The sequence below is a fragment of the Pongo abelii genome, chromosome 2 (assembly GCF_028885655.2).
Source record: "Pongo abelii isolate AG06213 chromosome 2, NHGRI_mPonAbe1-v2.0_pri, whole genome shotgun sequence".
In the NCBI taxonomy this organism is placed as follows: Eukaryota; Metazoa; Chordata; class Mammalia; order Primates; family Hominidae; genus Pongo; species Pongo abelii.
The window spans coordinates 18,874,513-18,892,730 of NC_085928.1; the positions used below are offsets into that span (position 1 = coordinate 18,874,513).

At 40.6% G+C, this 18,218-nt stretch overlaps 1 protein-coding gene across 3 annotated transcripts in view; it reads left to right on the forward strand.

Moving 5' to 3' along the window:
* The first annotated feature begins 8,993 nt into the window (after positions 1–8,993).
* Positions 8,994–18,218, forward strand: part of B4GALT4 (beta-1,4-galactosyltransferase 4) — a 35,474-nt gene continuing 26,249 nt past the window's right edge. The window contains exons 1-2 of one of the 3 annotated variants that reach the window (XM_002813256.5): positions 8,994–9,115; positions 12,896–13,112. The gene's annotated coding sequence lies outside the window, so the exon portion shown is untranslated. Of the gene's footprint in view, positions 9,116–9,259; positions 9,401–12,895; positions 13,113–18,218 lie in introns of those variants that run through there. The other 2 variants (XM_054551450.2, XM_009238492.4) reach the window with 2 other exon arrangements.

The window sequence follows — 18,218 nt, forward strand, 5'->3', positions numbered from 1 at the left end:
TTTTGTTTTTGTTGCATTTGCTTTTGGGATCTTAGTCCTGAATTCTTTGCTGAAGCCAATATCTAGAAGAGTTTCTCTAATGTTATCTTCTAGAATTCTTAAGGTTTCTGGTCTTAGATTTAAGTCTTTTACTGATCTTTAGTTGATTTTTATATAAGGTGAGAGATGAAGATCCAGTTTCATTTTTCTAATGTGGCTTGCCAGTTATCCCAGTACCATTTATTGAATATGGTGTCCTTTCCCCGCCTTATGTTTTTGTATGCTTTGTGAAAGTTTAGTTGGCTGTATTTGGCTTTATTTCTGGGTTCTCTATACTGTTCCGTTGGTCTATGTGCCTATTTTTATACCAATACCATGCTGTTTTGATAACCATAGCCTTGTAGTATACTTTGAAGTTGGGTAATGTGATGTTTCCAGATTTGTTCTCTTTACTTAGTATTGCTTTGGCTATGAGGGCTCTTTTTCGGTCCCACGTGAATTTTAGTATTGTTTTTTTCTAGTTCTGTGAAGAATGATAATGGTGTTTTGATGGGAATTGCAGGGAATCTGTAGATTTCTTTAGGCCATATGGTCATTTTCACCACATTGATTCTACTCATCCACGATCATGAGATGTATTTCCATTTGTTTGTGTTGTCGATGATTTCTTTCAGCAGTGTTTGGTATTTTTCCTTGTAGAGATCTTTCACCTCCTTGGTTAAGTATATTCCTAAGTATTTTATTTTATTTTTTGCAGCTGTTGTAAAAGGGATTGAGTTCTTAATTTGATTCTCAGCTTGGTCATTGTTGGTGTATAGCAGTGCTACTGACTTTTGTACATTGATTTTGTATCCTGAAACTTTGCTGAATTCATTAATCAGATCTAGGAGCTTTTTGGATGAGTCTTTAGGGTTTTCTAGGTATACAATCATATCACTTGCAGTGACAGTCTGACTTCTTCTTTACTGATTTAGAGGCCCTTTATTTCTTTCTTTTGTCTGATGGTTCTGGCTAGGACTTCCAGTACTATGTTGCATAGAAGCGGTGAAAGTGGGCAACCTTGTTTTGTTCCAGTTCTCAGGGGGAATGCTTTCAATTTTTTCCCGTTCAGCATAATGTTGGCTGTGGGTTTGTCATACACGGCTTTTATTACATTGAGGTATGTCCTTTGTATGCCCATTTTGCTGAGGGTTTTAATCATAAAAGGATGCCAGATTTTGTCAAATACTTTTTCAGAGTCTGTTGAGATGATCATATGATTTTTGTTTTTAATTCTGTTCATGTGGTATACCACATTTATTGACTTGCATATGTTAAACCAACCCTGTATCCCTGGTAAAAAATCCTCTTGATCATGGTGGATTATCTTTTTGATGTGCTGTTGGATTTGATGAGTTAATATTTTGTTGAGGATTTTTGCATCTATGTTCATTAGTGATATTGGTCTGTAGTTTACTTTTTTTTGCTATGCCCTTTCCTGATTTTGATATTAGGGTAATACTGGATTCACAGAATGATTTAGGGAGGATTCCCTCTTTCTCTATCTTTTGGAATAGTTTTGGTAGTGGTGCCAATTCTTCTTTGAGTGTGTGATAGAATTCAGCTATGAATCCATCTGGTCCTGGACATTTTTTATTGGCAATTTTAAAATTACTGTTTCAATCGTTTCAATCTCGCTACTTGTTATTGGTCTGCTCAGAGTTTTTATCTCTTTCTGTTTTAATCTAGGATGGTTGTATATTTTCAGGAATTTATCCGTCTCCTCTAGGTTTTCTAGTTTGTGCACAGAAAGGTGTTCATGAAGTTTACAGTAGCCTTGAATGATCTTTGGATTTCTGTGGTATCAGCTGTAATATCTCTCATTTCATTTCTAATTGAGCTTATTTGAATTTTCTTTCTTCTTTTCTTGGTTAATCTCACTAATGGTCTATCAATTTTGTTTATTATTTCAAAGAACCAGGTTTTTGTTTTATTTATCTTTTGTATTTTTGTTGTTGTTTCAATTTCATTTGTTCTGCTCTGATCATTGTTATTTATTTTCTTCTGCTGGGTTTGGGTTTAGTTTGTTCTTGTTTCTTTAGTTCCTTGAGGTATGACATTAGGTTGTCTATTTGTGCTCTTTCAGACTTTTCGATGTAGGTATTTAATGCTATGAACTTTCGTCTTTACACCACTTTTGCTGTATCCCAGAGGTTTGGATAAATTGTGTCACTATTATCATTCAGTTCAAATAATTTTTAAATTCCTATCTTGATTTCATTGTTACCCAAAGATCATTCAAGAACAGGTTATTTAATTTCCAGGTAGCTGTCTAGTTTTGAGGGTTCCTTTTGGAGTTAATTTCCAGTTTTATTCCATTATGGTCTGTGGAGATACTTGATATGATTTTGGTTTTCTTAAATTTATTGAGACTTGTTTCATGGCCTATCATATGGACTATCTTGGAGAATATTCTATGTGCTGATGAGAAGAATGTATTGTATATTCTGGAGTTGTTGGGCAGAATGTTCTGTAAATATCTGTTAAATTCATTTGTTCTAGAGTATAGTTTAAGTCCATTGTTTCTTTGTTGAATTTCTGTCTTGATGACCTGGCTAGTGCTGTCAGTGGAGTATTGAAGTCTTCCATTATTATTGTGTTACTGTCTATCCCATTTTTAGGTCTAGTAGTAATTGTTTTATAAATTTGGGAGCTCCAGTGTCAGGTGCATATATACTTAGAATTGTAATATCTTCCTGTTGGGCTAATTCTTTTATTGTTATATAACGTCCTTCTTTGCCTATTTTTATGGCTGTTGCTTTAAAATCTGTTTTGTCTGATATAAGAATAGCTACTCCTGCTTGCTTTTGATTTCCATTTGCATGAAATATCTTTTTCTACCCCTTTACCTTAAGTTTATGTGAGTCCTTATGTGTTAAGTGAGTCTCCTGAAAACAGTAGATACTTGGTTGGTGGATTTTTATCCATTTTACCATGCTGTATCTTTTAAGTGGAGCATTTAGGCCATTACATTCAACATTAGTATTGAGATGTGAGGTACTGCTCTATTCATCATTTTAGCTGTTGCTTAAATACCTTTTTTTAAAAATTGTATTATTGTGTTATAGGCCTTGTGAGATCTATGCTTTAAGGAGGTTCTATATTGGTGTATTTAAACATTGTATTTTAACATTTAGAACTCCTTTTAGCATTTCTTGTAGTGCTGGTTTGGTAATGGCAAATTCTCTCAGCATTTGTCTGAAAAAAACTTTATCTCTGTTTCATTGATTAAGCTTAGTTTTGTTGGATACAAAATTCTTGGTAGACAATTATTTTCTTTAAGGAGGCTAAAGATAGGACCCCAGTCCTCTCTGGCTTCTAAGGTTTCTTTTGAGAAATCTGCTGTTAATCTGATAGGTTTTCCTTTACAGGTTACCTGATGCTTTTGTCTCACATATTTTTTTTTTCTGAGATGATGTTTCACTCTTGTTGCCCAGGCTGGAGTGCAATGGCATGATTTCAGCTCACTGCAACCTCTGCCTCCCAGGTTCAAGCAATTCTTCTGCCTCAGCCTCCCAAGTAGCTGGGATTACAGGCATGTGTCACCATGTCTGGTTAATTTTTGTATTTTTAGTAGAGATGAAGTTTCACCATGTTGGCCAGTCTGGTCTCAAACTTCTGACCTCGGTTGATCTGCCTGCCTTGGCCTCCCAAAGTCCTGGGATTACAGATGTGAGCCATCACACCCAGCCAGTCTCCCAGCTTTTAAGATTTTTTTCTTTGTCTTGACTTTAGATAACCTGATGACTATGTGCCTTGGTGGTGGTCTATTTGCAATGAATTTCCCAGGAGTTCTTTGAGCTTCTTGTATTTGGATGTCTAGACATCTAGCAAGGCCATTGAAGTTTTCCTCAATTATCTCCTCAAATAAGTTTTCCAAACTTTTAGATTTCTCTTCCTCAGAAATACCAATTATTCTTAGCTTTGGCCATTTAATATAATCCCATATTTCTTGGAGGCTTTGTTCATTTTTTAAAATTCTTTTTCTTTCTTTTTCTTTTTTTTTTGTCTGATTGGATTAATTTGAAAGCCTTGTCTTTGAGCGCTAAAGTTCTTTCTTCTACTTGTTGTAGTCTATTGTTGAAACTTTCCCCTGTATTTTGTATTTCTCTAAGTATGTCTTTCATTTCCAGGAGTTGCAACTGCTTTTTCATTATGATATCTATTTCTCTGAAAAATTTTTCATTCATTTCCTGTATTGTTTTTTAATTTTCTTTAAGTTGGTTTTCATCTTTCTCTGGCTTCTCCTTGAGTGGCTTAATTATCAACCCTCAGAATTCTTTATCAGCAATTCAGAGATTTTTTGTTTGTTTGGATCCATTGTTGGGGAGCTAGTGTGATATTTTGGGGGTACTATAGAACCCTGTTTTGTCATATTATCAGAATTACTTTTCTGGTTCCTTTTGGTAGACTATTTCTTCAAATTTTTCTTGAATTTATTTTTGATTGGATTGTGCTTTTTTAATTTATTTTTTCCCTCTTAAGGATTAGACCTTAATATTTATTTCAGTCTAATTTGATTCCTGGTGCTTGTAGGTGTGAAGACTCTGTATGAGTTCCTTAGTTATAGAGAGTCTTCGTGTGCTGGCTCTCCTGATGCTGGTTGTAATAGTTATGTACTTGGTATGTGGGCAAATTCACTGTCTCCTATTAAGTTGGAATGACGGGGATCTCTTGAAGCTTATCTCATTCTCTTGTGGTCTATATTTATTTGTTTAATTTTCCCCCAGTATTTTATTTACTGAGTTGACGATTCAGGCTTCAGGCCAATAGGGGAGGTATTCTTGGGTAGGTACTAGTTGTAGCTAAAGCAGGTGAATAGATAATCCCAATGGTGGGCTCAGGCCCCAGCCTTGATGAGGATGGCTGGGGGAGCTCGCAATTTGATGTCCTGAGGTTTTATCAGGGTGAGGAGTAGGAGCTACCTCAGCTCCCTTCTCAGGTCAGCAAGATATTCACCTCACAGTCTCATTCCTGTCCCAGTGTTTCAGCTATTCAGATCAGTCAGGCACCTCTTTTCATCTATAGGAATGTTGATGTTTCAAGTAGGGAGGAATTGTGACCCTGCCTCTTGTGCAGGCTTGAATCTGGGTGGTGCTTCTCCTGTGGGGCTTGTGCTCACCCTGGATTGTTCCAGCAAGGCTGTCTATAGCTGCCTCTGTGCTGCATTCCTGTGGAGGAAGCTTCAGCTGTGTCTGCAGTGGAGTGCCAGGGGGAACAAGGATCCCTTCTCCAACGCCCTTCATAATCACAGAAGCCACCTGCCCATTGGGGTAGAGGTGCAGACTTTCCCTAGTGTACCCAGCACTGCAATTGTGTCTCTGCTGTGAGAAACTTCCCACCAGTAGAAAGATCTGGAACTCACAGCCTGGTGTTTGGATTCTTTTGTCCCATGGGGTGACCCCTTGATGTGGTGCTCTCCCTCTTCCCCTAGGAATGGAGCTTCCTGAGAGCCAGACTGAAGTGATTGTTATTCCTCTTCTGGGTCTAGCCACCCAGCTAGGCTCTGGGCTGGTGCTGGGGAATGTCTGCAAAGAGTCCTGTGTGTGATCTGTCTTCAGGTTTCCCAGCATGGATACCAACACCTGTTCTGATGGAGGTGGCAGGGGAGTGATGTAGTCTGTGAGATTTCTTGGTTGTAGATAGACACAGTGTGCTGGCTTTCTTGAATGCTGGTTATGCTAGCGGTGAAGTTGTCATGTGGACAGTCTCAGGACCTTTAGTTAGCCAAGGTGTTGCAGGGAGTGGTGTTAGCTGTTGTTTTCTCATTCCCGGAATAAGCGTTATTCTGCCAAGAGTTGCTGTAATGGCCTGAGTTGGCTGGCTTCCAGCCAGGAGGGGACACTTGCAAGAGAGCACCAGCTGTGGTAGTAGCAGTGACATTTGAGCTTGGCCTAAGTTGTCTGGGGAAGTATTCTGGTTTCCCAGGCAATGGGCAGGGCCATAAGGCTCTCAAGAGTTTATATCTTTTGTGTTAAGCTACAGGGCAGGTAGAGTTCAGATTCTCCCTGGGCAAGGCCTGCCGTGGCCCCCTGAGGGATAGGAGGGATGGATCTCAGGCCAATGGGGTTATGTTCTAGAGGGGAGTATGGCTGCTTCTGCTGTGCAGTAGAGTTTGCAAGGGGAGTGGGGATTAGCTCATAGTGAAAGTCCTCATCCAGCTCCCACAGAGTTGGCGAGGCCAGTCTTGCTCCCATGGTGCCCCACTAACAGCACTGAGTTTAGATCCAGGCAGCTGGTGTGCAGAAGTCAGACCTGCCCAGGGCCATGAGCTTCCCTGCTGAGAAAGAAAGCATGGCTTTCAGGTCACACCCCTCCCCATCTGCCTGCAATGCTGGGTGCCCAGCTTCTGCCCTCGTATCTGCATTAGTTTCCATTTGTCTGCCTACCCCTGGATTCTGTTCAAGGGTGTTCATACCCACTTGAAATTACCACAAAACTCAGTTGGTAGCTTCTTTCACTCTGTGACTCCTTCCTAAGTTTGGTGGCTGCCTTCCCTGAGGGCCCCTGTGAGATATGGTCAGGGATGGCTTCCCTGGGCTCAAGCTGGAGACTGAGAATGCCTCCAAGGCTCTTCTTGCTGCTGCTTCTACTTTTATATTTTGTGCTGCTCCCTAAGTCCATTCCAGCTCTAGGTAAGGCTAAAGCTTTCTCCCATCGTCTGGATTTTCAGATTCCCCAGTAGGAACGTGTGTTCAGAGGCAGGCTCTCCCCTTTTCCTACACTGAGAATTCACAGTTTTTTGCCTGTCTCACAGAGTTTGCTGTGGTGTGCTCCTTCTTTCATAGGATCTGCGAATTCTTTTGGTTTCCTGGTAACTTCCTGCAGTGGTTCTTGGAATAAAAGTTCACAGTGTTAATGGTTACACACTGTTCTGTCCTTCCAAGTGGGAGAGGCACACTAGCACTGCCTACTACCTGCCATCTTAGAACAGACAAACCAAAACATATTTATTTTATTTTTTATTTTTGATTACACTTTAAGTTTTAGGGTACATGTGCACAACGTGCAGGTTAGTTACATATGTATACATGTGCCATGTTGGTGTGCTGCACCCATTAACTCGTTATTTAACATTAGGTAACCAAAACATATTTAAAAGGATGTAAATTTATTGCTAAGTGTGGACTCATGGAGGCCCCATATGGCCACCTGGTTCTTCCTGAGTCCTTAAATCTTCCATTATTAAAAACTCTGTACTCCATTACTCATCTTGGAGTAGACAGAAAACTAGTTCTGGGAAGACCTATATCCTTAATAATAGAATCTCATGTATCTCCTGCTCTTATAAGCTTTGCTGTAACTAAATACTGCAAAGCTTTAATCCATTATATGAAAGTGTATTTTCACCAGGTAAAAGCCTTTTGTGATATAGTGAGTACAACCAACCTTTCATAATCTAGAACTCAGAGATTGAGTCTTCTGGAAATAACATCACATCTGAGAAAAACTGCTCTTGTATCCCATTAGAAGAGATTATATCACGTACTTCTCTCACCACCCACAGTAAAACTTCAGGGCCTCGAGTCTTGGGTCCATACCTTGCAACTCAAAAGAGCCCCTTCAAACGCTTGGAACTATACACCTGTTGGAGACCTTAAGGTAGGGAAGTTTCTCCCCAGAAGCAGATGGCATCCTAGACATGGACAGCTTTCTCAAGATCATGGATCAAGACTTTTCTGCTATCATGACTATCTTATGTTTTTTTCTATTTTTTCCTTATTTCCTGCTGGGAAAACCATGGGACCATAATTTATAGATGGCTTTAGCTAAGGCTCATGCTCTAACAAGAAAAACTAGAGCAACTGTTGGGTTTCTGGACTGATGCCAAAAAAAAAAAAAACACCCTAGGAAACAATTTTATTAATGCCAATGCCTCTCTGTGAAATGAAAGCCACCCTAAAACCTCAAAAGCAGATTGGAAAGCTATCTTTAATTTTGTAGATATCACTGCTACTTTCTTTCCTACACTTACTGAAAGCAATAATCTAACTTTTCCAATTAATAACCTACCAGCTACCAAATATAGAAAAGCTGAGTGATTCTTGCAAAAGGTATATTATGCTTCCAGTCATCATATTCTCAAGACCTGGGGACTATCTATGTGGGTATAAGTAACTGATTGTATAATGTCACTGGATTAAATCCAGTAATGTCCTTTTTCACTAAATGTGGTTATACACCCTTACAGCATGTTACAAAGGGAACACAAAAAAAGTTTCACACTGGACTTTGTTCGGGAGCAGTGCTGACCTATTTCACTGACCTATGCTCAACTGCCACTAGGTGGCTCTCTTTTCCAGCTTCCAAGGGCCTACATTGGGCCTATGTGGCCTCAGTATAGCCTCAGATTTCCTGCTACGAAGCTTCTGGCTCTAGCTATGGTTTGTTCCTTTTTGGGTGGAGTGGATGTGTGGTTCTTGGAGAATCTACTACTTTCCCGTGAGTGCAGTGGGAGACTGTATTGGAGAATCTAGCTATCCTGACTGCCTAAACAGAGCCCACCATAATTTTTCACTCAAATCTTCAGTATAAATATAATTGTCTTGGCCTTCTGTAATAATATCTTTCAAGAAATACGGATTTAAAAAAAATCATTTAATATTCTCAGTAGACCTGCAACATGGGAAAAATATTATTATCATTATTATCATTTTTGCAGTTGAGAGGGCTGAACTCTCGCAGGGTGATTAAAGTAAGTTTATTAGCCTCTCTAAAGTCTCAGTTTCCCAATCTGTAAAATGGAAGGGTCCCTATCTCTTTCCTACTGCTTTGTGAGTTTTTAAGGGGATGGAATTTGGGAAGCGCTCAGCACCTAGTCTACTACTGGAACAGGGTTTTTTAAAGCCACCCAGAGGGCGAGGCGTCAACCCTCCGTTTCCCTCCCGATGCTCCTTCCAGCGTCTGGTGTGGTCGATTTGGCGGGGGTGGAGCGCCAGGCGCGTGCAGAGCCGGGCGGACCCGCCCCTCGGGCCACGGCGGGAGGCGGAGCTCGTACTCAAGAGCCGCCTTCTGGGCGGCCGGGGCGGTCCCCGACCTGCTTTCCGCGTTCTCCCCTCTCCACTGGCAGTGCTAGCTCGCCGAGGCCGCCTCCGGGGTGAGTACGCTGGCTCCGCCGGCGCCCGGGAAATGCAGTTTCCTGGACACGGGCGCCGTGCGAGGATAGCCAGGCGACGGCCGGGGTCAGTCCCAGGGCTGTAGCGGGGCGGGCGTGGGGATGACGCGGCGGCCTCCGTGGGGCAGTCCCGCCTCAGCCGGAGCGGTGGGCCGGGCCAGGGGCCTACGGAGGCCGAGCCTGGCGGGAGGCACCGGCTCAGGTGCTGTCGTCCCGCGCGGCGCCGCCTCTGCTGCGGGCCGGGGGAGCCAGACGAGGTGCTGCCAGGTAGGAAAAGATCCAGGGCTCACTCATACTCCAGGTCACAATTCCGGGGTCGCCCCCAGCACCTCTCCGCCGGGTGCATCAACCTGAAAAAGCCTCTTCTTCCTGAAAACCCTCCTTCTCCAGCGTTTCAACGGGGAAACTGATCAGCTGACACCAGCCCCAGTCCTGCGAGGGGCCGGCGACCTTTGACCTTTCTCCAAAGGTGTTGGTCACCTGGATTATAAAAGACTTCGGAGATAGCCATCCAGTGTTTGTTGATCTGTATCCCTTGATGTTCTGTTTTCCATTAGATAAGGGCTGTTAATTCTTGGTTTGAAAAAAAACAAATAGGTCCAAAGGACTCTGGATCGAGAAGAGGCCTATGGGTTGGTAGCCTTAGGGGAGTAGTCATCAACAGAGGGTGGGCGTGCACCCTGTTGCAAAGTGTTCCAGAGTGGGTGAGGGATGGGGACGTGGAGGTGGTGAGGGTACTGGTAGACCTCTTCAGCCGTTTGGTGATGAAAAGGAGGAATAAGAAGATGGTAATTTGAGCGTGGAGGCGAGTTGTGGCTTTTTTTTTTTTTTTTTTTTTAATTTTTAAAGAAAGGAAAATAACACCTTTAAGATGCAAGAAAATCAAGGAGAGATCAGGATGAATGGGATTCAGGGTCCGGATTGAGAAACTGGGATTCAGAAGAGGGCTATTCCCAAGACCCAGGCAGGGAGTGCTGGAAGGTCTCTCTTGGGAGAGGAGATAATGCTTGATTGCATATAGTTCAGAAGTTTTTGGAATTTTGTCTTCTAGAGAGCAGGTTTGTTCTTTATGGAAATTGTAAACCCCATGAAATTGCAATAACTTTCGTCTACCTATAGCTTTGATCAGATTGAGAACATATGTTGTGAAGAAGTACTGACCTGAATTGAACTGTTTGACTACTTAATCTAAGGGGAAGTGGACAGAGAGGGCAATAAAATCAGCTCTGTGGTTATAGTTTATATGCCACTTAATATAATAAGTATTTAGTATCTACTTTAAGCCGAACTAATAGTAATGCCTGCCTTTTCCAGAGATGCATGCAAATGTTTTGGGAACTAACCTCTTTGAAAATCTTTTATTCAGTGGAAACATCCAAAGCAAATCAGTGATGGTTTTCTATTCTTTGTTTTAAGCCATCAATGAACAGTGGTTTCTAAAACCTGGCTGCATGTCTCAGAGTTACCTAGGTTCTTGTTAAAAATATAATTTTTTTTTTTTTTTTTGAGTTGGAATTTGGCTCTGTGGCCCAGGCTGGAGTGCAGTGGCACGATCTTGGCTCACTGCAACCTACACCTCCCAGGTTCAAGCAGTTCTCCTACCTCAGCCTCCCGAGTAGCTGGGACTACAGGCCCAGGCCACTACTCCCGGCTAATTTTTGTATTTTTAGTAGTGATGGGGTTTCACCATGTTGTCCAGGCCGGTCTGGAACTCCTGACCCCAAGTGATCCATTTGCCTACCAAAGTGCTGGGATTACAGGTGTGAACCATGGGCCCAGGCAAAAATATCAATTTCTTGACCCCATTTCAGGCCTTTGAAATAAAAATCTCTGGGGCTGGAGCCTGGGAATAGGCATTTCAAACACAGACCACAGGGTTCTCTGGCACTGAAGATTACTAACAGCTTCTGAAGTTTTTCTTTGAGATTGGGGCTTTTTGGCCTATTTAGAACAGGTTTTCTTAAAGGTTATATGAATGAATTGTCAAACTTATGTAACTAAAAGTTATAATTCCTGTCTGTGATGTTATCTTTAAATTTTAATGTACAGTCGTCCTCCTTATTCTTGGGGGATATGTTGCAAGACTGACAGTGGATGCCTGAAACCATGGATAGTGCCAAACCCTGTATACACTGTTTTTTTCTATATATGCATACATATCTATACTAAAGTATAATTTATAAGTTAGGCACAGTAAGAGATGAATAATATCTAATAATAGAACAGTTATTACAATATGCTGTGATAAAAGATACGAATGTCATCTCTTTTTCAAAATATCTTACTGTATTTGATTGCGGTTAACTGAAACTGCAGAAAGTGAAACCAAGGACTACTGTATTTTAAAGGAAAACCGTGTAGTCATTTTATCAGAAAACAACATTGTTTCTGTTGATGAAAACTCCATTTTAGAAAAATTAGAAGATACAGAAGAAATAAAAGTTTTCCCCTAATCCTATAATTGAGAGATGACTACCAGTGACTCTGTCATTTTGTATGTAAAAGGTATGCACACACACATTGCATAATTGGTATTATATTTTATATACTTTTTTTTTTTTTTTTTTAGAGACAGGGTCTCTGATGCCCAGGCTGGAGTGCAGTGGCGTGATCTCAGTTCACTGCAGCCTCTGCCTCCCGGGTTCAGGTGATCCTCCTTCCTCAGCCTCCTAAGTAGCTGGGACTACAGGCATGCGCCACCATGCCCAGCTAATTTTTGTACTTTTAGTAGAGAAGGGTTTCAACATGTTGGCCAAACTTGTCTTGAACTCCTGGCCTCAAGTGATCCTCCCGCCTCGGCCTTCCAAAGTGCTGGGATTATAGGCATGAGCCATCACACTCAGCCTATATTTCGTATATGTTGTTATATCTTTTTTTCTGCTTAGCTGTTATGAGCATTTTTCTATGTAGTTATTGTAAACATTTTAATGAAAGCATATGTCCCATCATATGGATGTATTATAATTAATTAAATCAGATCGCTATTGTTAACATTTAGACTCTTCAATTTTTGGTTATTTTAGCAATGTTGTTTTGAATATCGTGGTATACCTTTCTGATTATTTTCTTAGAATACATTTCTAAATGATGGAATCAAAAACCTTTCAAATGCATTTTTAAAATCTCATTTTCACATATCTTCTTACTGCTTTTCCTTACCAGAGGGGAAATTAACATATCTCAAAGATCGATTGCATTCCAGGTCCATTCTCTTATATCAGTGGTTCTCAAACTTTAATGCAGATAAGAATCATTTGGGGAGCTTGTTAAAATTTTGTTTTTCTGAGTCCTAGAGGCTGCTGTTCTGACCCGTTGGCTTTGGAGTGGGGCCCAGGAATCTGCAGTTTTAACACATTCCTTTATGTATTTGATAAAGGCTCTCTTGGAACCAGATGTTGAGAATTGCTTTTTAAATAAATGGCCAAACAGACTCAAAACATTTAGGTTACTTGTCAAAAGCCATTCATGCATCTGATAATCAGAATTTGCACTCACCTCTTTGTGACTTCAGAGCCCTGTTATACCCATGATCTCAGAGCTTTTTAAACCTTTTTAAGAAGGTTTAGGGTGAGGTGCCCCTAATGACTGCAGAAAGTAAACTCCTACTGACTCCACTGTTGGTTTCTTAGGGACAGCTGAAAGTAACATATAAGTACACAATGAACTTCTATTGAAACCTCCCATCAGAAATTCTGGTGAATTCTGTATTATGCCGCATAACATATACTACACAAAATAACTTTGGTTGTTTGGGTGTTGCAGGACCACCTGGCTTCATGTGTGGATTTGCACGGCTCTTGCCCAGAGGCGGGTACACTGTGTTCCAGTGTGCCACAGAACTCACGCAGTGGCACTTTGTGGCTTCATGAAGGAAGAGGCAGGCCACGCAACACTTCCTCCCCAAGCCAAGGAGAAGTATCACTTTTAGAGGCAGAGGAGCGGAAGGCAGTGGGGTGACCAAAAGTGCCATTTATTAAAGGTGAGGACCCTACCCTTAGAAAAGTGTTGATATTAGTGAACTGAAGGGAGCTAGTATCGGGGTGAGCCTTTTTAATTTTTAAAATCCTCCTCAGATGGAATTTTGTACTCATTTTATTAATCTTTATTTCCCACCTTCTTTTTTTTTTTTTTTTTTTCTTTTTTTTTTTTTCTTTTTTTTTTTTATTTTTTATTTTTTTTCTTTTATTATTATTATTATTATTATTATTATTATTATTATTATACTTTAGGTTTTATGGTACATGTGCGCAATGTGCAGGTAAGTTACATATGTATACATGTGCCATGCTGGTGCGCTGCACCCACCAACTCGTCATCTAGCATTAGGTATATCTCCCAATGCTATCCCTCCCCCCTCCCCCCACCCCACAACAGTCCCCAGAGTGTGATGTTCCCCTTCCTGTGTCCATGTGTTCTCATTGTTCAGTTCCCACCTATGAGTGAGAATATGCGGTGTTTGGTTTTTTGTTCTTGCGATAGTTTACTGAGAATGATGATTTCCAATTTCATCCATGTCCCTACAAAGGACGTGAACTCATCATTTTTTATGGCTGCATAGTATTCCATGGTGTATATGTGCCACATTTTCTTAATCCAGTCTATCATTGTTGGACATTTGGGTTGGTTCCAAGTCTTTGCTATTGTGAATAATGCCGCAATAAACATACGTGTGCATGTGTCTTTATAGCAGCATGATTTATAGTCCTTTGGGTATATACCCAGTAATGGGATGGCTGGGTCGAATGGAATTTCTAGTTCTAGATCCCTGAGGAATCGCCACACTGACTTCCACAAGGGTTGAACTAGTTTACAGTCCCACCAACAGTGTAAAAGTGTTCCTATTTCTCCACATCCTCTCCAGCACCTGTTGTTTCCTGACTTTTTAATGATTGCCATTCTAACTGGTGTGAGATGGTATCTCATTGTGGTTTTGATTTGCATTTCTCTGATGGCCAGTGACGGTGAGCATTTTTTCATGTGTTTTTTGGCTGCATAAATGTCTTCTTTTGAGAAGTGTCTGTTCATGTCCTTCGCCCACTTTTTGATGGGATTGTTTGTTTTTTTCTTGTAAATTTGTTGGAGTTCATTGTAGATTCTGGATATTAGCCCTTTGTCAGATGAGTAGGTTGCGAAAATTTTCTCCCATTTTGTAGGTTGCCTGTTCACTCTGATGGTAGTTTCTTTTGCTGTGCAGAAGCTCTTGAGTTTAATTAGATCCCATTTGTCAATTTTGGCTTTTGTTGCCATTGCTTTTGGTGTTTTAGACATGAAGTCCTTGCCCATGCCTATGTCCTGAATGGTAATGCCTAGGTTTTCTTCTAGGGTTTTTATGGTTTTAGGTCTAACATTTAAGTCTTTAATCCATCTTGAATTGATTTTTGTATAAGGTGTAAGGAAGGGATCCAGTTTCAGCTTTCTACATATGGCTAGCCAGTTTTCCCAGCACCATTTATTAAATAGGGAATCCTTTCCCCATTTCTTGTTTTTGTCAGGTTTGTCAAAGATCAGATACTTGTAGATATGTGGCATTATTTCTGACGGCTCTGTTCTGTTCCATTGATCTATATCTCTGTTTTGGTACCAGTACCATGCTGTTTTGGTTACTGTAGCCTTGTAGTATAGTTTGAAGTCAGGTAGTGTGATGCCTCCAGCTTTGTTCTTTTGGCTTAGGACTGACTTGGCGATGCGGGCTCTTTTTTGGTTCCATATGAACTTTAAAGTAGTTTTTTCCAATTCTGTGAAGAAAGTCATTGGTAGCTTGATGGGGATGGCATTGAATCTGTAAATTACCTTGGGAAGGATGGCCATTTTCATGATATTGATTCTTCCTACCCATGAGCATGGAATGTTCTTCCATTTGTTTGTATCCTCTTTTATTTCCTTGAGCAGTGGTTTGTAGTTCTCCTTGAAGAGGTCTTTCACATCCCTTGTAAGTTGGATTCCTAGGTATTTTATTCTCTTTGAAGCAATTGTGAATGGGAGTTCACTCATGATTTGGCTCTCTGTTTGTCTGTTATTGATGTATAAGAATGCTTGTGATTTTTGCACATTGATTTTGTATCCTGAGACTTTGCTGAAGTTGCTTATCAGCTTAAGGAGATTTTGGGCTGAGACAATGGGGTTTTCTAGATATACTATCATGTCATCTGCAAACAGGGACAATTTGACTTCCTCTTTTCCTAATTGAATACCCTTGATTTCCTTCTCCTGCCTAATTGCCCTGGCCAGAACTTCCAACACTATGTTGAATAGAAGTGGTGAGAGAGGGCATCCCTGTCTTGTGCCAGTTTTCAAAGGGAATGCTTCCAGTTTTTGCCCATTCAGTATGATATTGGCTGTGGGTTTGTCATAAATAGCTCTTATTATTTTGAGATACGTCCCATCAATTCCTAATTTATTGAGAGTTTTTAGCATGAAGGGTTGTTGAATTTTGTCAAAGGCCTTTTCTGCATCTATTGAGATAATCATGTGGTTTTTGTCTTTGGTTCTGTTTATATGCTGGATTACATTTATTGATTTGCGTATATTGAACCAGCCTTGCATCCCAGGGATGAAGCCCACTTGATCATGGTGGATAAGCTTTTTGATGTGCTGCTGGATTCTGTTTGCCAGTATTTTATTGAGGATTTTTGCATCAATGTTCATCAAGGATATTGGTCTAAAATTCTCTTTTTTTGTTGTGTCTCTGCCAGGCTTTGGTATCAGGATGATGCTGGCCTCATAAAATGAGTTAGGGAGGATTCCCTCTTTTTCTATTGATTGGAATAGTTTCAGAAGGAATGGTATCAGCTCCTCCTTGTACCTCTGGTAGAATTCGGCTGTGAATCCATCTGGACCTGGACTTTTTTTGGTTGGTAAGCTATTGATTATTGCCACAATTTCAGCTCCTGTTATTGGTCTATTCAGAGATTCAACTTCTTCTGGTTTAGTCTTGGGAGGGTGTATGTGTCGAGGAATTTATCCATTTCTTCTAGATTTTCTAGTTTATTTGCATAGAGGTGTTTGTAATATTCTCTGATGGTAGTTTGTATTTCTGTGGGATCGGTGGTGATATCCCCTTTATCATTTTTTATTGCATCTATTTGATTCTTCTCTCTTTTTTTCTTTATTAATCTTGCTAGCGGTCTATCAATTTTGTTGATCCTTTCAAAAAACCAGCTCCTGGATTCATTTATTTTTTGAAGGGTTTTTTGTGTCTCTATTTCCTTCAGTTCTGCTCTGATTTTAGTTATTTCTTGCCTTCTGCTAGCTTTTGAATGTGTTTGCTCTTGCTTTTCCAGTTCTTTTAATTGTGATGTTAGGGTGTCAATTTTGGATCTTTCCTGCTTTCTCTTGTGGGCATTTAGTGCTATAAATTTCCCTCTACACACTGCTTTGAATGCATCCCAGAGATTCTGGTATGTTGTGTCTTGGTTCTCGTTGGTTTCAAAGAACATCTTTATTTCTGCCTTCATTTCGTTATGTACCCAGTAGTCATTCAGGAGCAGGTTGTTCAGTTTCCACGTAGTTGAGCGGTTTTGAGTGAGATTCTTAATCCTGAGTTCTAGCTTGATTGCACTGTGATCTGAGAGACAGTTTGTTACAATTTCTGTTCTTTTACATTTATTGAGGAGAGCTTTACTTCCAAGTATATGGTCAATTTTGGAATAGGTGTGGTGTGGTGCTGAAAAAAATGTATATTCTGTTGATTTGGGGTGGAGAGTTCTGTAGATGTCTATTAGGTCCGCTTGGTGCAGAGCTGAGTTCAATTCCTGGGTATCCTTGTTGACTTTCTGTCTCGTTGATCTGTCTAATGTTGACAGTGGGGTGTTAAAGTCTCCCATTATTAATGTGTGGGAGTCTAAGTCTCTTTGTAGGTCACTCAGGACTTGCTTTATGAATCTGGGTGCTCCTGTATTGGGTGCATATATATTTAGGATAGTTAGCTCTTCTTGTTGAATTAATCCCTTTACCATTATGTAATGGCCTTCTTTGTCTCTTTTGATCTTTGTTGGTTTAAAGTCTGTTTTATCAGAGACTAGGATTGCAACCCCTGCCTTTTTTTGTTTTCCATTTGCTTGGTAGATCTTCCTCCATCCTTTTATTTTGAGCCTATGTGTGTCTCTGCACGTGAGATGGGTTTCCTGAATACAGCACACTGATGGGTCTTGAGTCTTTATCCAGTTTGCCAGTCTGTGTCTTTTAAATGGAGCATTTAGTCCATTTACATTTAAAGTTAATATTGTTATGTGTGAATTTGATCCTGTCATTATGATGTTAGCTGGATATTTTGCTCGTTAGTTGATGCAGTCTCTTCCTAGTCTCGATGGTCTTTACATTTCGGTATGATTTTGCAGTGGCTGGTACCGGTTGTGCCTTTCCATGTTTAGCGCTTCCTTCAGGAGCTCTTTTAGGGCAGGCCTGGTGGTGACAAAATCTCTCAGCATTTGCTTGTCTGTAAAGTATTTTATTTCTCCTTCACTTATGAAGCTTAGTTTGGCAGGATATGAAATTCTGGGTTGAAAATTCTTTTCTTTAAGAATGTTGAATATTGGCCCCCACTCTCTTCTGGCTTGTAGGGTTTCTGCCGAGAGATCCGCTGTTAGTCTGATGGGCTTCCCTTTGATGGTAACCCGACCTTTCTCTCTGGCTGCCCTTAACATTTTTTCCTTCATTTCAACTTTGGTGAATCTGACAATTATGTGTCTTGGAGTTGCTCTTCTCGAGGAGTATCTTTGTGGCGTTCTCTGTATTTCCTGAATCTGAATGTTGGCCTGCCTTGCTAGATTGGGGAAGTTCTCCTGGATAATATCCTGCAGAGTGTTTTCCAACTTGTTTCCATTCTCCCCGTCACTTTCAGGTACACCAATCAGACGTAGATTTGGTCTTTTCACATAGTCCCACATTTCTTGGAGGCTTTGCTCGTTTCTTTTTATTCTTTTTTCTCTAAACTTCCCTTCTCGCTTCATTTCATTCATTTCATCTTCCAGGGCTGATACCCTTTCTTCCATTTGATCGCATCGGCTCCTGAGGCTTCTGCATTCTTCACGTAGTTCTCGAGCCTTGGTTTTCAGCTCCATCAGCTCCTTTAAGCACTTCTCTGTAT